Genomic DNA, 15,809 nt, shown 5'->3' with positions numbered 1-15,809 from the left:
GTAGCTTATTTGGTAATTTATATTGTAAATTTGGCAGTCGATCTAGTAGTTTATTTAGTAGTTGATTTGATAGTTTATTTACTAGCTTATTGGGTAGTTTATTTACTAGCTTATTGCGTAGTATATTTGGTATTTTATTTGGTATTTTATTTAATCATTAACTTAATCATATTAGGGTGCGGTGGAATCGAACCACCATCCTCCTACTTGTAAAGCAGGTGCTCTTCCATTCAGTTAGTACCCTTTAAAGAATAGTGCTATTATTAAATGCATAATATAAAGATCAAGAGAATTTTTTCATTATCAAATTCATTACATGTGACTTGTTCCTCTTATTATAATAAAGTTGTAGAACAAAAGAAGAAAAACCTTAATAGTAGTTAAGTTTAAAACTCCAACCAATTCATTTCATAACCAACGACAGCACTACCTAGATTTTTTAATGGTTTATTTCATGAATTATTAAGCATTTATGTAGACCATTTTCATGGAATCAGATTCTTTCCTAAATACTATTCACCCATTTTTTAGCCTAGCCTTCTTTCTTGATCATTATTATGGTGGTCATATTATTCCAAATGACATCTTAGAGGTATAAATACAAATATAATGCTTCTTATTTTATAGAGTCATGGCTTAAAAAGGAATTACAAAACCAATTTGAAATGCTTTCACACAATCTTCAACTAGTTCAATTCTTGGTGGAGTAATAGACAAACACTTAAACACCCAACATTACTTTGATCAATGGCAATCATGAGATGATGTAAGGGGAATGACATAAAAAAGAGAGTCTTTATTCTATTACAAATAGAAAATGTGGGATAGGGTTCCAAGACCTCTTTAAGATACATCCAAACAATTCCCTTTGACACAAATCATGTTTTAATAATTCAAAAAAAATCTTATTGTCCACTATTATTGAGGGGTATGGGTGTGTGGGGGCACCCCCCTCCCCCTTATATAAATATCTCAAGCTATCAAGTGACACTTTGTGATCTATTGATAGATAAATGTGGATTCTTTGATGACAAAATAGAACATTTATGGTTAATTGTATACCCTTACAAAATACTCCGATAAAAATACAATGCTTATTTGACTCATACTAAAACTCTTTATGACACATGAGTTGCAGGTCTTCAACTTGGTTATCAACTATTTCAACACTTAATCTTTAAGGAAAAAATAATGTTTGATGACCAGTCACATTAAGTATATGTTACAATCCAAACATTTTACCATCCAATGCTTTAGTAAATACATCAGCCATACTATCATTTTTTAACAAAATTACAACTCTTTCTTTATGAGGTGAGGCTTCTCCTATAGAACAATGTGATTGAATGTGCTTTAATATTTCATAATAAACTAGATTGTTTTCTTAGATTGAGCTTTGATTTTTCCACTTAAATGAAATTGATACCCTTATATCTTGAAAAATGCATCTTAGCTAGGTATCTTTGGAGATAACCCTAAAAAATGTTTCATACCTGTCTTTAATAACTGATAAGAAATATTGTATTGACTAACTCATGAGATTCCTAATCATTCACAGTCCAGCTTACAACTTACTACATCTAGAGAGCCTTCCTATGCCAGATCTTAACATTAAGAATCTGCACAAAATTAGTTACACATGAAATATACCAATTTGGTATCCTTGTCTGTCTGCACAAAATTGGTTACACATGAAAAATACCAATTTGGTATCCTTGTCTCTTATTTTGAAACTCTAGACATTGAATTATATTTTAATTAGAGTCTATATCCTTGTCTCTTATTTTGAAACCCTGGACATTGAATTATATTGTAATTAGAGTCTATATCTAATTTTAGGTATTCTCACAAACCTTAGGACATCCTTGTAGATGATGTATTTGACTAAACACTCTTTGCCCCTTTTGTAGTGATAGATGCACCAAAGATTCATTCTAATAGTTATCATGTGAAATTTATTGCAAGTGAAGGAGAACTTGGTTTCATTTTGCCAACCCTTGTAGCTCCTATCAACAACCTTTACTCAATAATCAGGTAGCTGTCCAATGAAAATAATGAATTAGATGATTCCATTTGGAAAACTTGCATTGTCCTTCCTTTTAAAAGTTTGTTTCTAGATGGAATAGGAACAAGGTGGAAGGTGTTAAAATTTGTTGATCTTCATCCATCACTATTGTAAGACCCCTTCTTGTAAACTATTTTATTATTTAAATACACAAATATATAATTATTTATTTCAGCTTGACCTAATGATTTAACTAATTAAATAAATTTGTGAATCTAAAATTCTTTTTACTAAATTTATAAGTTCATCATTAACTTTTCAAGAATTTTTTTAAATTTTTTTTTGATGTTTATTTATAATTTATTAAAATTTGATAAAATTTTAAATTAGTTAATAATTATATCATTTGAATATATATATATATATATATATATATATATATATATATATATATATATATATATATATATATATATATATATATATATATATATATATATATATATATATATATATATATATATATATATATATTTATTTATTTATTTATTTATTTATTTATTTAAAAATATTTTTTATAATGTTTAGATTATCATATATAAGTATTTTTCAATATTTTTCATAATTAATAAAATGTACCATCTTTTAATTCTAGTTAGGTTTAAGATCAAGATTTGCTTAAGATTAGATTTTACATCTGATAAGATCAAGCTTAAACTAGAGTAAGATTAATATGAGAATAATTCAATGTTACAATGTATTTTATTTAAACTTAATAATTGTAATAGATATGATTTTTTTTGTTGGAGTCCATTATTGAAATGTTTTACCATTTTGTGAGACCCCTTCTTATATGTAATTATCAATATGAATGCTTTGTTAAAATTGCTATAGGAGATTGAAATGGATAAGATGTAATGTTTTATGTTGTAAATACCCTAATGAGATTGAGATCAGTTAATACATCCATGTTTTAAATACTCATTGATTAGAGAAATTTTGCATTATCTCAACTATTCAAACATTGAAATTTCACTAACGATGGTATAAGGCATTTTCACCTAATGATAAGGGTGTGGATTTTGGTATCCTAATGATTAAGTTTTATGCTTTAGATAGTTCAATATTCTTTAATTAAGTGTTGTTATGATTAGGTTTATGCGTGCCTAAAGATGATTATTCAGGTACTTTGATCTGAATTAACAAATAAGTTATGTTATATTGATAATGTGATTTGAATGATCAAATGTGAGTAGAAATGAATTAAATAGTTGATTATATGAAAGATTCATGTTTTGATTTACGTAACTATATAGAAAAAGTTTTGAATATATGTATATGATTTTCTTGAGCTGCTGATGTGTGCAATGAGTGTAGAATATATTTTAGTTAGGAGATCTAATGGAGAAATGAAACTAAACCCTATGTGTCAATTGTGGAAATCGGGGTTAAATCTAATGAAATATGCAAACCCATTGTTAATATTATATTTGTGTCATGGTTTGAATGAATGTAGCATTCTATAATTAGTAAATGTTATTGTTTCATAATAGTGCTTTTATGGTGTCACTTGAAACTTGTGATTTTTTTATGCATTTCAAATGTTAGTTAGGATTCATCGAGTAACCTAAAGATCTAAGTTGGACTAAGTTAGTGACCTTCTTCTTGCTAATCAGTTATAATTGAGATTAATTACCCCAAATCTAGTTTAATGTTTATTTTGCATTTTAAGGTTGTTAGTAATTCCATATATTCCTAGCTTTTGATAGGTCTCAAATTGATCTTAAAAGCCTAAAACCATTAAATCTAATTACCTAAGGGGTATGGGTAAGGGTTGGCGACATTTTCCACCCCCTTAGCCCCTTTGGTTGACTTTTATGATCACTCAAAAAGTCCATTTTTGCTTTAGTGCAAAAATTGATTGCTTCCTTCTTGAGTTGGTAACCTTGACTCTACCTTGATGTTTACCTAATGTCTAGTTGAGTTAGGATCTTACATAGGGGATTTTTGGTGAAGTTTTGGTTGTTACCCGACCTCTAGTTTTGGAGGAAGTTTGAAGATTGAAGGAAGAAAGGGAAAACTCTTCTCAAACCACCATTTTCCATAACTCTTTTATGAAGGTAGGAGTTCTTCACTCCTTGAAATTGTTTCTTCATGTGTTCATGTTTGAATCTTGCTTGAATCATGAATAAGGCATCGTGTAGTCTTGTATTTATTGCTTGTGTGTTGAGGTTGATTTGGGAGGGATCTCAATTTTTTTTCTTTTGATGTTATTCCCATGCTTGCTTGATGTTTTGTGTTTTTGTGAGGATTTCATGGGGATTGTTTTGGCATCACTCACCCTTGGATAGGGAAGAAGTGGCCATGTTTGAGGGAAAGGCCTTAGTTGGACCTCAATAGTGTAGAGTCTCCTCTCATGGTGAGAGGAGGGGAAAAGGGTAGGGTTTATGGGCCCCTACTTGTCATCCCATACCTTGTTGTTATTGAGAATTCTTGAATATAGAAAGGAATGAAAATCCTTGTGGAAATAGCCTCGAAAGGGCCTTGTAAAAGAATGAAAGTTCTTGAAGTTTTAGCCCCAAAAGGGCTATGTTATGGTATGGTGATTGACATCTCCTATTGAGAAAATCCACCTCCCCCCTATTTTGGTTCATTATTGAACCTATTGTGAAAAATTGGGTTGGAATGCATGCTTGAATTGTTCATCTTAGTGTGTTGTTTTACCTCCATGTTGGTTCTTGTCTCCCCCATGGTTTCCTTGATGCATTGAAGGCTTTGGTAAAGATCTCTTGCGAAAGCCCCTGAAGAGAATTCAATGGAATTGTAATATTTTTTAAAATTGTATTTTAAACTTTGATGTATTGGCAAAGACGTCGGGTTTTCTTACTAGTTCTTTCCTGACAAAGCCTTGAACTAGGTTGATTAATAGAAGAGAAAAGATTGAGAAACTTTCTTGCATTGTATCATATGTTATTTTAGTTATTGCATATGTGTGTTGATGATTAGATAGAATGATGATGATATTAAGTTTTGCAATTTAAGTTTAAATTATGTTAAGAAAATTTGCATTTTATTTGTACTTATATTTCATAATTTTATATGTGTATGAGGAAGTCAAGTAATTCTATTCAAATTCTTATGTATTACATTTAATTGTATTATCACTTTAAAGGGTAAAATAAAAAATTGTTGGTGTGTTCATGCCCTATATATTTTGGGCATGACAATTTGGTATTAGAGTGGCAGGTTTCGTAACACTTGGGCAATGATGGGTCTATGAAAAGTGTGGACATTAAATTTTTTTTAAAAAATACATGAATTAAACCTCCTCTCACATTTTTATATGTGGTTGGAAGGAAAAATAATCCTATCTTGTTTTATTAGCAAGACATTTAAAATCTATGTTATAATTCAAAAATATATATACATTCCCAGGAGCAAAAAGCCCTCTAGATTTTGTATGGGAAAAGTATTTTATTACTCATCTTGCAACAAAGAATATTCCCTAGATACCTTCACATTTAAATATCCTTATTTGAGCTAATAAATATATATATATTCAAATACCTTCTAACATTACTACCCTACCCTTCTAACACCTAGGCGTAGGCTTTTAGGGCCATGGGCAACACATTTAATGTTTTGACTCTACCCATAATTTGATTGGTACAAGTCTACACATACCCCATGGTAGCTTGGCTAAGCACCTCATTGGTTAGTAGATGCTTGGCTTAGGAAGGGGCAACATCTTGTTTAAAGTAAGGATTGCCTTGTAATTAATGTGGGGTCTCCTCGAGTCCCTATGTACTCTATATGTAAAGTCAGAAAAAGGAAACCTTGGGTAGTGCTTGGGGCTGCTTGGACAGCATGCCAACATCGGGTAGTGTCCCCTCTCTAATGTTTGGACACAATTCAATGTATTAATTTCAAGAATAACGTTTCACAAGGGACTTTGATGTTAAATTCCCCATGCAAATTTTGCTCAGCAACAAATGCACTAGCCTTGGGATCACATGCAACTTGTCATAACTCTTAAGGAAAATAAAAATTTGGTTTGGTTATTTTGGAACACCCATTGGTTGGGTGGAATACCCAACTCCCACCTCTAGTTATTACTTGGGCAGCCTACCCACTAGGAAAACTACCTCCCTTGAGTGTTAGCATGACTTTTCTCCCAACGTACCCCCATGCAGGTGGGTCTAGCATTTCAAATTAGATTTAAGAGGAGATCTTGCCCTTTAAGTAGGGGCTGACTTGGAAACATTCCTACCATCATTATGTTTGGAGGAGAGTCCTCCCATTGGGCCACTACCTTCTTTCTTGGACCATGCACCCATCGCTATTTTCATACTAAATAGTACTTTATTTATCTGCCAACTATTTCCATCGATTTGAAGAAAACTTGATACTAAAGCCATGAATCATTTGTCTCTTAGTTTTCTAAGCAATCTTCCATTTACATTCTAATTTCATAGAATTGTGTTATCAATTAGTTACCATGTAAACTTGTCCCGTACGTCCCTGAGAACTCCAAATTGTGAAACTCAAACTCAATGCTCAAAGAAAATAAAATAAGAAAGAGACTTTGGCTTGAAACCCAAGAATCCAATGTTCATATACATGGTTGAAATTCATTCTAGCAAGGAAATGATTGCAAAAAATTTGTTTGTAAATGACAAGACATATTGTTTAAAGTGTAATATTTTGAAGTATGCAGATTTGGAGCAAACATTAAATTTCATAACATTACTTTCACACCTTATCAAAACAATTGCAGTGCAAGGTTGTCCCAAATCTTACTCAAAGCTTCAAAATGTCCTTAGCTATTTACAGTTGCTTACTTGTAAATGAAAGGGTTCTAAAAACTTAGAGTTGAATAGTAAAGCTATTATTTGGCAATACTGTAGTAATAAGTAGGAGGTAGTTGGGGGATAAATTTTGAAGTTTTCATGCCTGAGTTTTACTTCAATTTTACTACTTATTACAAATTTGTGATTATAAGTTCTTTCAGATGTTATGTTCTTTTTATCTGTTGAACTTAGTGTTAATGTCCTTGGGACATGTGTTTATGTTAGAACATTCAACTTGTCTCAAGATTACTATGTTTGGATTTTTTAATTTTTATGATATTGTGGTGTATGTCTAATAATTTTATTAGGAATAATATTTGAAGTTTTACTTTAAATTGTTATGGTGAAACTTATTTGCAAGCATTGCAAGGTCATTCATTTGCCTAAGTCAAATCCATGTTATGCTGAAAGAATTTTATTTGCTTGGATATATTGTTAATAAAATAGTTTGATCTGAATTAATTAGCTCAAGGAAATATATTCAACTATCATTTTGTGTTTCATTTATGCATAGATGTCAAAAGATTTTCTTGTTTAATATATATATCTACACCATTCACTCATCTAAATTGTTCATGGGGATTATAATTTTGGGTTTAAAATTACTTTTGACCTATGCGATAAGTAGGGTTATTCATCTTAGTATGTTTGTAATTTTATATTGGTAGATTACCTTGCATAATTTTATCTTAGTATGTTTAAAATTACTTTTGACCTATGCGATACGTGGGGTTATTCATCTTAGTATGTTTGTAATTTTATATTGGTAGATTACCTTGCATATATATTCTTTTGTTTAATTTGGGTTAAATGCTTAATGGCATTAGTATGTATGTTAGTTGTGTTTGGAAAGGGTTTAACACCCGCAGCTGTTATAACTCATGAGGCAATGGTTTAATTCTTATGTTATATTTGGAATGAGATTATATTTTCCTAAAATCCTAATGGGTTTTGAATGCAAAATAAACTTGGGGATAGTGCATTGTACTCGCCAAAAACATGGTGGTGGTAGTGGAATTGCCATATACATAACTCATTGTAGAGTTCAAGTTTATTGAATACCATTTTTAATGAGGCCTTAATGGCACTAAAGTGCCCAGTTGCCATACCTTAGCAAGTTTGGCTCTGTGGAAGCAATGCTAATAACTTGGCCTTATTGTTCTACATTTGCATAACACTTGTGTTTGGTTGCAGAAGGGTCAGCAATGTGCAAGGTTTTGGTTGGAACGAGATACTGTCTTATGGGGATGAATAGGGTTATATTGCTCACAGCAAGAATTACTATTATTTTTTTTTGCTATACTTCTTTGTATCTATTGCGTGCTTGTTGGTTAGTGTTTAATTGGGAAGTGTGGTTTGGAGTTTTGCATTTGGGGGTTCGACATTGAGCTGTAGTGCAGAGCTTGTGTTGAGCATTCTTCATTTTGTGTATAACACGTAGGGGCATTCTCTATCCCTACTCTCTCTTACTATTGTTTTCTTGGTTAGTAATAAAAAATTTATTTGATGTTTAAATACTATACTGCATTTCGACCTCGAGTCTGGAAGTGGGTAGGGCTTGATACGATTTGTTGAGTGTTGTCGATTCCCATGCATATTTGGGTTTGGTTGATGTTTTAAAATGAGATTTAGAATGCTGTGCTTAGTTTGGGAATGTAGATTATATTTGATCATGTTGTTTGTAATTCGGATTTTACTGTATATTTTGGCATTGTGTAATAGTGTTTAAATTATGGCTAATAAGTTGAGCTCTGTATGGATTTACCCCTATGAGTATGGTTGTTAAATTTTATGTATGAAGATGACTTTCATTTTAGGGCTCAGTTATTATATGATGTATGTTCATAAGCTTAGGTTTGGTTATTTTAGTCAAACAATATGTGTACTATCATCTATGCTAGGGTAGACTATGGTATCGATTGGTTATCCATAGGCAAGATCTATAGTAGTTATTGTACACTCAAAATTGTCACACTCTAAACCATTCTATCTAAATGATTCCATGAGTTGGAATGCTTAGATGCCGACTTAGAGCTCCCTATCCACGGAGTGCAACAGAGTATATTTCAAGAATAAAAAGGCTCTCAGATGAGCCTTAGAGATACACTTCTTGCTAGTAAACCATGTAATGGGAGGTTCCAAAGACAAGATGCAAGAATGCAAATGTCCCAAGGAGTTCCTCAAGAATTCAATGCAACTAAAGATTAAACTAGAATGAATATGAAAAGTGCAGCTATTCTAAGCATGGATGAGAGTGTTACAATCCAAATATTAAGCTATGTGAGATAGATTATTGCAAAATAGAAGCTAAACTAACATGCAACATGAATCAAAGCTAAAATTATATAGTATGAGAGAATGTAAACAAGAAATAGAAGTTCTCCACAAAGCTCCAAAGAAACCTATTAGAAAACCTGTAGCATAACAATATTCAAAATGAGGATTGGATGAGGGGGAAAGCTCTCTCCCTTTTAAAGTTTTACGAATGGTAGAGATCAAGATGAAGATGGTGGATGATCAACGGTGGAATTTGAAAAGAGGAGTGATCCATGTGCACACACAAGTCAACCAATAGAATATAAGTTGACTTGTCATATAAGACAAAAGTCACAAAGCCTTTTCTTTTAATTGCAAAATAGAAAAAGGACTTTATGTGTGCAATTTAAGTGGGTTAGAAGAATGGAGTCTTTTATTTAATTAAAAGGGGACATGTTCTTTTAATCAAATAATGAACTTAGGATAGCATAGTCAAACTATAGGTTATAATCAAATAAATTGATTATTAGCAATTTGGTCTAGGTAAATGATTAAATTAATTTAGCTAAAATGTTGAAAAGGGGGCTAATAGTCTAGATGACCATTTTGAGGTGATTAAATTTGCCCCTCTTTGACTAATGCGTGATCGATCTGGGAACACATTATGGCAAAGAAAATAGAAATCCAAGTATGTAGTGATAGATATAGATATCTGATTTCAAAGAATAAAATGCAGAAATAGATAGCAAGTCCTGAATGCACAACTTGATAGCGGTAGTACTGAACACTAAGAAGATGATGTTAGAATCTAAAAAGAATTCTAATACCTAGCAAAGAGAATAGATCAAGAGCAAGTGATAAGGTCAAACAAATGCTCCTAAGAAATAGATAGCTGTAACAATCAGCAATAGAGTATTTCTGCCCCCTCGGAATTAAAATTGAAATGAGGTAAGGGGATGTAGAAACTGGCTAGACATGAGAAAAATAGAATAAAGCAATGTCCAAGATGACAGATAGATGATTAGAACCCAAGAATGACTATAAGAAACTGATAAAATGCCCCAGTTTGACTAGAGTTGACCTTGAAGGATATAGCATAAAAATTAGGTCGAAATGAGTAGAAAGGTGATTTTAAACATGAAACAATGAATTGAAGTAGATATGAAGTATGGAAATGATGAAGACATGAAGAAATGAAGATGCCCTAGTGATGATTCAAAGGTTAGACCTCAAAAGGTCAGCTAATTGCTCAGAAGAAAGTAGAATTTTAAAAGACAATTTTGACCATCAAGATGAACTCGAATTTGGATTTTGATCCCAAAAATGAATTTAGGACATTGAAATTATTTAAGAGGTCAAAAATTTATACAATGTGATGATAATATAGAAAAGAGATGAAGTGAAAGATTAAGAAGGTGAAAAGACATGAACAAGAAGAAAGTAAAGAAATATATGAAAGGAGTTAGCTGATGTGTTTGGGAAAAGATGAAGAGAGAGCTCTCCCCATATGCAAGAATGCAAGAATAAGCTAGAAAATGAACCTAAAATGCAAGCTAATATGCAAAGTGGTTTACTAGCAAGAAGCGCATAACATTTAGACTCTTAATTTCATCATTGAGTGTTTATTAGGGACATCATGAGATCATACAACCATCACTAGTATAACTATGAGGATATGAATATGATCAATATCAAATAGGTATGTGGAAATCCAATCTAAGCATCAGAGACATGTAAGTCAAGATAACTACACGATTAGATTCCCTAAGTTTAATTTAGCAAAGATTATATCTATATCAAGGCATAAGCGCCAGGATAAACCCTAAGTACGATCTTGCAAAACAGTCAAGGATGATACATTTGTAAGTCAAAATGTTGAATAGGACAAGCATAAATGCTTACAACACTATAGACAAACAAAGTATACCCACAAGCAGAAATCAAGAAAACATACCCCATGCCCCTAGTCTTCTAGTCAATGACATCCTTGAAAGACTATTAAGGATGGAACATATAGTAAAGAAATCATCATAGACAGCACACAAAGTAGATAAAGATCAGCATAGCTTAGTTGTTTAAGTGTTAAAGTGTGTGTGTGCAAGTCACTTGGCCATTTCTTCAAGACTTGATTCTGATAGTGAGAAATATCGTGACATCAGAGACCGCAGGTAAACTATATGAAAAGTGTTGAAAAAAACTTGATGTCAAGGTGGGGGAAGTGTTGAGAAACACTATTTTGTGAGTTTTCCAAGAAACCCTAATGCACAAGAATACCTCAATAGGCTAAGCAGTTGTGCCCCCAAGACGAGGATAAGAAACAATTCCAATCTAGGAAATGTGTAGCAAAATAGGTGATTGAGACTGATAGACAGATGTGCAAGGGTCTCAAGTAGCACCTGTTTCCAAATTTTCACCACTTGACAGATTTTTTCAGGACTTTTTTCAATTTTTTGTATTTTTAAAGTTTTTGATTTTTTTGGTGATACATCAAAGTGCCTATTGCTAGGTTTTCACTAAGAAGATCTTTTTTTCAGGACATTTTCTAATTTTTAAGATTTTTTTCAGGATCATATATGATTTTTTGGATTTTTTTAGAAGGTTTTTAGAGATTACTAGTTCTCAAGCAAGATCACATCATTTTCTCCCAATGTCTAGCAATGTATAGGATATGATGGAGCAATGAGCCACTGGATAAGCAAAGATGGATGAAAAAGGAGTATGAAGCAAGTGAAAGTGATCCTCAAGGATTGACTCCTCAAGAGTACCCAAGCTAGGGAAAGAGGTGAAATAGTCATATGAAGCATGTTTTGGATAAGCAATGGAAGTAATGAGAAAGATAGCATGTAGGATAAGTTGTGAAGCCAACAAGTGTGATAGCATGAAGTGTGTAGTCCAAAAGAGTAACCATGTCAAGAGACCTATGAGAACCATGTTTCATTTATTATGATCAAGACCAAGGGGTCAACTAGATAGTATAGAGCAATAAAAATAAAGATCAAGATGGAGGTTATGAGGGAATGAGAAAGCACAAATAGAGAATCTCATGGATAAGATAGCCAATATGCAAAGATAGCTTAACATTGTGAAGATCAAAAAGAGAAGAGGGGATAGATTAATGATGGAAGAATTATGCATGATGCCTGTTTACCAGGTTTTCATCATGGTACTTATCCAAGGTGCCACAAGATATAGTTTTCACCATAGGATGCATTTATTTCTCTTTACTTTTGCTACCAAGGTGCCACAAGAAGTGGTTTTCACCGAGGCACATTTTAATTTTTTTAATTTTTTTTTCATTTTTTTTTAATTTTTAGAAAGAGCTCAAGCTTTTTGAATGTAGATAGTTCTCCTATAGGAAAGATAAGTTATGATAAGACAAGACCATAGAAAGGTATGCTCAAAGATCTTGATAGGGTGATGAAAGAGAAATAGTAGTAGGAAGAATATATTTTGGATAAGAGTTCATGTATAGAAAGTAAGTGTAAGCTTTAGAGGATTTCATGAGGGTAGTTGAAATATTGTACAAGATCAACATTGACACACACCTTGAAGGGTATTGGAATGATGGAGGAATCATGGATGAAGTAGCTTGAGGTTTAGATGTATGAGGTGGTAGAAGAGATTTGGAAAAAAGTGGAGTGGAAGGCTTTGGAATAATTTTAGAAAATATTTTTGGAAGAAGATGGAATGGAAGACTTTGGAAGCTTGAATGTCAAATTTGAAGTATTTTCAATAATCAAGTCTTTTAAAAGAGACTTGGGAATCCATATAGCTTTAGATTTTCCTTTGGATACTTCAAAACACATTTCTTCAATAATGGATTTAGGAACCCATATTTTCTTTGATTTAGCTTTTTTAATAGTGGACCTTTGTGGTCTCTTTTGTGCATTCTCCTTCTTAACATTCACATGTCGATTAGATGGGATAGAGTGATCTTCATTTTTCAATGGATTCTTATGTTTATTCTCACTTCCAAAGGACTTAGGATTTGTGGATGAATAAGGCTGATATGACTGGTTTAGATGTATAGATGGGTGAAAAGTCATCAAGGATGAGTGTCTTTGTTGATCTTGAGGTATTATAGGAGAGCTATGGAATGAGCTAGGAGTGAATGTAGGAGATGGAGGAACATAAGACCCCAAAATGGATGGAAGGTTTGAATGCTTTAGCTTAGATGGATAAGGACCAAGGATAGATTTAGAAGATGCAAAGGGATAGTGGGAAGGGATATCAACATCTTTAGAATGAGGAACATGGTCAAATCCATTAATAGACTCATGAGTACCTTTGATAGGAACAACATTTTTAATAGAAGTACTTGAAGCTTGAGCACAATTTTGAAGTGGATATGGAGAAGTAGAACATGAGGGGATGATTTGATCTTGAAAAGTAGCCTTTGATAGCATAGGAAGAGAACTTTTCTCATAATTTTCAGTAGGCTCAAGGGAGATAGTGGAAGTGATATCTTCATCATACTTAGGAGGTGGACAAGATATAGGATATGGAATGGAAAAATCTTGAAAGAGATGAACGGGTGCTTGATCTTGATCTTTCTTGACATTTATAGCTTTTTCTTTTTCAGATTCCTCTTGACATGGAGCCACTTCTAAGGACAAGGGAGAATGAAGAGTGAATGGAGTAGTGCTTGGATTAGGCATAGTAGTGCATGAAGGTTGAGGATGTTTAGGATTAGTAGCATGGAAAAGGTTTGCAGCCAAGTAAAGGTTAGCTTGAGTTTCTTTTAGAGGTAGCCCTTGAGGATACATGTAGTCAATTTGGAAAGCATTAAGTTCTTTATTTGATAGAGGCATGTTGGAAAGATTTGAAGTGTTGGGAGATGCATGAGTGTTGGAAGAAGTGGAAGATGTAATAGAGCCGCTACTAGACATAGGTTCATTAATGTAATCTTGCTCAAGAAAAGTATCCTCATCGCATGAATCATTAGAGGTATCAATAAGATCTTATAGTTTATGTTTTAGCTCAATGCAATCTGAAGTACTATGCTCATTATGTTGATGATAAGCACAATAGATATCCAAGAATGGGTTTCCATATGAGCTAGACTTTGGTAACATGATGATCTTATTGCTAAGAAGTTTTTGCAAAGTGTCATCATAAGAATCTTCCAAGGGAGCAAAAGTTCTATTAGAAGTATGTCTAGATTCCTTTTGTTGTTTCTCAAGTGAATACAATGTATTCATGTCTTCATCATTTTCTTGTTCAAAGATAGGTTTATCATGAAATTTTGGCATAGGCTCAAAGGAGGTATCACTTTCTTGTTCTCTAAAGAGGTCTTTAGATCTAGGAAATGAAGACATTTGATGTCTTGAAGTAGAGTATGTAGACCTAGAAGAAGAGGATGACCTCAAAGAAGGTGACTCACATGCATGTAAAGACCTTAAGGAAGATTCATGTAACAATGTAATGTTCTTCTCCAACCTTTTCTCAAGTTTAGACTTCATTTTCATCATGCACTTAGAGAGATGAAGGTAAGAAAGATCATTTGTCTCTTCTAATTCTTTGTATTGTGCATATAGATCTTGAAACTCTTTAGTGACATGGAAGATATCATGATCATCTAGATTCGGTTGAATTTTGGTAGCACAAGGTTTAGATCCCATAGTTTTAGATGCAAAGCCAAGCATAAAAGAGCCTAGAAGATAACTTGATGTTGAAACTATCGGAGGTAGAGTGTTCACTTGCCAAGATAGTAGAGAGAGATTAAAGTGAATTGTCAAACAATATGTCCAAGAAACTTACAACATGAATGACTCAAGTCAATAGCTAAGCAAGATGCCCAAATAGCCAAATAAATAGAGCAAGAAGGGTGACAATTGAACAACTCTCCAACCCAAGAGTGTAGTCAAGAAATCAAAGTAACCATTTCAGCAAAAGGATAACTAGCAAGTGGACATAGACCATGAAGACAAAAATACCAAGAGCACTAAGAACAAAGAGCCACTTTAATCATGTTCAAGAACTAGAGACATAGAAAATAAAAATCAAATGATGAGACTCCCCTTAGCAAGCAACACAAGAGAATGTTTGCATTTGATGTTTTGACTTGGTTGAAAAAGTTTGACAATAGTTGAGAGCATAGCAAGTTTGATGTTCAAAAGCAATTTCTTTCCAAGCAAGATAGTGACACATGGAGTAGTATTCAAACAATCAAGCAAGGGAGAAAGAAACCTTGCATGATACAAGCATATGTGAGGTCTTAAAAGAAAGCCGTATAACTATCATCATGTGTATGTTTCAAAGATTTCCATAGGTCTAGCACATTTGAGAACACATCAAGAAATATCTAGCTAAAGGACATGATTCATTACTCAACAACTTGGCCCATGCTTGATGCTCCTTCACCTCACACCAAGTGGTTGCCCACAAGAGATATTGGCCTTGTCATGGAAATGCCATAAGCATAACCAAGGGAACACATATGGTGAGTGTAAATCTTGGGGTGATCCGGGTAGTCCACTAGGATCAATCCTTGCACCAAGAAGTTGAGCGGCTAAAAAGGGTAGTTACTAACTTAGGGTGTTTAGATAGAGCTTTCGTTCATAGTGTTCTTCTTGCTCCCAATTACGGGACACCTCACTTTGTGATGAGTAACTGATCTCACGACCACAAGAGTACCTTAAGCATTCTTGCCTAGTGATTTTCTTATGGTCAAAATCCCATAAGCGATCACACTAGGA

This window comes from Cupressus sempervirens, chromosome 8 (assembly GCF_028749045.1).
Source record: "Cupressus sempervirens isolate cs-2001-9-10 chromosome 8, ASM2874904v1, whole genome shotgun sequence".
Lineage (NCBI taxonomy): Eukaryota > Viridiplantae > Streptophyta > Pinopsida > Cupressales > Cupressaceae > Cupressus > Cupressus sempervirens.
The sequence above is the reverse complement of the archived record's forward strand: the minus strand, read 5'-3'. Positions refer to the sequence as shown.